The sequence below is a fragment of the Theobroma umbraticum genome, unplaced genomic scaffold, assembly GCF_002168275.2.
Source record: "Theobroma umbraticum cultivar Fairchild unplaced genomic scaffold, ASM216827v3 scaffold_77.0, whole genome shotgun sequence".
NCBI classification, from domain to species: Eukaryota; Viridiplantae; Streptophyta; class Magnoliopsida; order Malvales; family Malvaceae; genus Theobroma; species Theobroma umbraticum.
This window is the reverse complement of record NW_018397280.1, coordinates 735791-740833: the sequence shown is the minus strand read 5'-3', so window position 1 is coordinate 740833 and position 5043 is coordinate 735791.

Here is a 5043-nt window from a genome sequence, read left to right as displayed (position 1 = left end):
GATAAGAAGAAAAAAAAATAGAAGAGGTCTCTCCCTTTTTGGCTGGCCAAAGGGTGGAAACATGAAGAAAATTCAAGAAGTTTCAAGGGGAGTTAGTTAGTCAACATATGTAGGATTCTTTGTCTTTTAGCCTTTAACTCTTTTCCAATCCTTTCTTTCCCTGCATGTACCAATTTTTCCAACAACCATCACATGGATGACCGGCCATGTGAAAGAAGAATGAGAGAAAGAAAAGTTAAGCTTCCTTTGTAAGCTTTGACCAAGCTAAATAGTGAAATCACCATTAAGCCCTCCTAAGGTCTCATTCTTTTTAGTGAGTCCTTCCATCACTTTTAAAATTCTAATTTTTCTTCTACTTCCTTCCTTGACATATGTATAAATATAATATGAAGCTCGCACCTCATTCGCGTGTCAGCATAATATTTAAATATATACTTACCTGATGGTGCTCTATTTCGTCAAAGCACACGGGTTCCTTCTAACCTCATTATTTTCTTCCAAATTTTCCTCTTTTCTTCTCCTCCCCCACTTGGATTAGTCATATAACTCTCTATTGTAACTAATTCCACTGATAAATAAAATATTAATATTTTATTCATAAATATTCTTTTTACTTGTTACTGTTCTCTAATGCTTAGATTTATGTCAAATGACCCTTCTTCTCATTAATAGAGTCTTATTAATTTCTAAACGAGAGTACGGGGTGTTACACTCTAAGTTTACCCTTTCTGTCTTTTCCTAGAATCGACATGTTGTGCTCTTGGTGTTGATTCTTCATGAGTGTTTGGTGCCAATCTAAAATTTAAACTTGAAATTTTATGCTCTATTCTTATCCATTTGTCAACTCTTGCTTCTTCTCCAAGTTTTTGGCTTTTTCTCTTTGAAGCTTGCAAAATCGACATGTCAACTCCTTGTTTGAGAATTGATTTTTACTATAATAGAAAAAGTCATTTTCATTTCTGTACAGTTGAGAATCAATTCTTTATTTTCTAAAGGTCGATTCTTGCAATTGGAAATTTAGAGTTTGAAGATGTAGAAATATCTTTCAACTCAAAACCAACTTCAAAACTCTTTGGAGATTTTCTTCACATTTGATAACTTTTCTCAACTCTTTCAAGTAAATAAATTTCATCATTTCAAAAGCAAAATATAGATAACAGATCCAAAGAATTTTGGATTTCAAAAATCAAAAGAGAATATCTCTTATATGTATGCTAGAACAAGGATGAAGAAGCTCTTACAAAAGGAATTCTTCTTGACACACAAAGGACTATTTGTGATTTCAATACCAAAAATTATTTATTTGTTTAATTGAAAATTTTTGATTGCTTGAATTGCATTAACTAAACTTAGTCTCTCATTTTTAAAAAAAAAATTGATTGCTTATTTTTACTTGAATATCACAATGCATAATTATTTGTTAACTGTCTCTTAGATAACTTTTTGTCTACTTGAATTGGTATCTTTAAGGCATAACAAGCTGACATCAGAAAAATGTTTTCCACCAATGAGTTTATGTTGATTAATGGATTAAACAAGTTTGTTTCATGATGAAAGTCTTTATTAACTTGTTCTTGTTGAATGTGCATGGTCATTTGCAAATTTAAATGGTCATAAAGACTTTTTTAGTTCATGATTATGAGATATATAAAAATGATCATCGGTATGGATAAATATATTTCATTACATTAATCATATACTTCAGAAATCATTTAGAAAATAACTGAACAAAATTGAGTGATGTGAAACTTGTGAAAAACCCTTTCTAACAAATTGTCATGATCAAATAATTAGTCTAAGAGTCCCCTCCAACGTGAGGTGACACGCTACATTCAAAAAAAAAATAATTAGTCTAAGAACAACTTTGAAGTATGTTTTATGATTGAGAAAAATTGTTTGTTTCAAGATTGATTACTTGATTATGTACGTGAGTTCGATTAAGATGAACTCATTGAACTTCATGAAAATTATTTTTGGTTCATATATTATTTTGGTTAAGTCACATGCTCACATGATGTTTAATCTTGCTCGACATTATTAATCAAAATCAAAACTTGACTTGAGCAAAGCGTTTGTATGTGAATTTAATTTTCAAGTTTGATCATGATATATATTGTGTCTACAAAGTTGAAATATTTTTGGATTATGCATTTGAATATAAACTAGGTCTTCCATGGGCTTAAGTGATTATATGATATGAAGACCTTATGTGCATCCAACTTTAGCTTATAGGTAACCATGAATAACTTGAAGTTTAAAATGACAAATGGCCTATAGCTTGAGTTAGCAATGAATGCATAATAAGCCTTGATTGAATGCTTATTTCTTGAATCTTAACAATTGGTATTCATTGATTCTTGGATGTTCATTTTTAAATACATTCATGAGTTAAGAGGCATATTTCCAACATTTCATGACAATCGGTATTACTTATGACTCTTGGATCAACAAAGAAATAGCATGCACCTTGAACTTTAACGATGCAGATTTTGGTATATGACTATATATTTTGTTTTAAAGTGAAATCATACTTGCGTTGAATTAGTCATAATATTCTTCTAAATGATTGCAACAAGTGCAAAATGCCTTGAAAATACTAAATTAATAATGATATAGCTTGGCAATGAATACTTAATGGTGCTTGATAACCATAAATACCTTGGACTTGCCTGGGAACTACTTTAGACATATATCTTGAGAATATGAGTATTTGATGCATATATTGAACATCTATTTAGATACTCATGCTGTTTCAGTTCCATGAATATTTGAGTATTAGACTTACATGTCGAACATGAAATTAAATAGTCATTTATCACGTGCTCCCCAAATGCCTAACAATTCTTTGATCTCTTGATCCATCTAAGGGAAGGTAAGATTGCACTATAATGCAATTAACTACTTTATTCATTCTCCTTGATTGTATCATATCTACCTTGTTGGTATTGAGCTAATGAATGTTTAAGGGGAGTTGATCATTGACCTTGTCTTATGACTCATGAGTACTTGAAATCCTCAGTAATGAGCTTGATGCAAACTGAACAAATGGTGTTCTTCATTATTGGTAATATCCTTCAAACACCATATTAACCTTGCACTTATCAATGCCTCATACTTGTGCTTAAATGATGAAACATACCATGAGTATGCTTCTTATCATTTGTTTTATAATGTGTTTGATGCATTGTATATTTGATTGATTGATTTATATGTTTATAATGGGTTTGAAAAATCAATGGTTTTATTCATTGATAATGCTTTTATTGCATTTCTTGACTATTTGATTAATTATTCATATGAATACATTAGTGTATATGTGTTATTATATTGTACGTTTGTTGCATTATATTTGTTCATATCATACATGACTTGCACATCATTCATGCGTATCATTCTCATATTCTAGCATATCATGTATGTGTACCTATGAATACTTTATATTTATGTTCTCATGAACTTAATGAATGTAATGCCCACAATTTTTGCTCACAAATATATATCTATGTGTGGCAATTTTGGTTGAAAGTATATATATATATTGCTTATTGATTGTGTTGAATGGATATATTTCCTTATACCTTCATTGAAAATAAATTGAATGGAAATATATCTTGACTTGGTAATGCTTTGGATTGATGGTTAGACATTCCTGGATGTTACTACTCATATATTTTTTATGATTTTCACTAACTATTGTCTCTTGAGTCATAGTGCATAAAGCTCACATTGAAATGCTCTTGTACTATTCGAAGATGAAACTTTTATTTTGAAAACATCATGCATATGTTAAAGGGGGAAGTACAGATTTCATATCATTTTGTTACCCAACTCACTTGAACATAAATGTTTTCAAAACAAGGGCTTAGAGACTAATAGAATTAGGGGGAGCTTTGAAGAGATTTCAAAGGAAAATATGCTACTGATTTTGTCATATCAAAAAAGGGGGGATTGTTAGCATTGAGTTATGTTATATTTTGATTAGACAAAATTGCATGACATCTTAGTTTTAATGACAAGCATTTGAAATTGTCTAGATTATATTTCTCACCTTTTTAAAATCCTTCAAGTGTTTGAAACGCCATGGACGATTACAAAATATCACAAACTTTTTCAAAACAATGAGCCATCAGCTTCGGAAAATGTAGAACAAGCATGCCTTGATTAATACTTGATCATTGGGAAGAAGCAACGATGTAACACCTCGTACCCTCGTATAGAAATGAATATAATTTTATCGACAAGACGAAGGGTCAATTGACATAAATTTAAGTGCCAAAGAGTGGTGATGAGTGAAAGTAATAGTTTGAAATAAAATATTTTACACCCGAGAAAATAGTAATTAAATAATAATATTTTTATCAAATATGAATTAACGAGTTAAAAGGTGATTCAGAAGTGAACCGGGAAAAAGAGGAGACAAGTGAAAATTTTTGAAATAAAATAATATTTTATTAATAAAATAATATTAAAATATTAATATTTTAACTCTCGTCAAAATTAGTCATGAAGGAGGATTATATGACTAATCTAAGTGGGGGAGAAGAAGTAGAAAAGAATTTTGAAGAAAAACGACATGAGCATGGCCCGCGTGCCTTTATTTAATAAAGTAAGAGCAAGTATATATTTAAATATTATGGTGACATTTCGGTGAAGTGAAAAATGTTTATTTTAATTGTACACGTGTAAAGGAAGGAAGATGGAAGGAAATTGGAGTTTAAAGACTATTGGAAGGACCAAATTGTAAAAGATGAAAGTTTTAGGGTCACATGGTATATAAAGAAAAGTTTGAGGACTTATGTGCAATTACAATATTTGAAGTTAAATGGAAATTAATTAACCAAAGGAAGTTAGATTAGGTGGCATGATGAAATGTACATGTGGAATTTAGTATTACATGCAAATTATTGCATGCAAAAATAAGGAATTTGGTGGAAAACATGTGGGACCCCACCATGTGATAGTTGACTAAAAGGAAAAGAATAAAAAGTATTTAAGTAGAAGAAAACCATGGTTTAGCAAAGATAGCCTATGGTAAATAAAGTA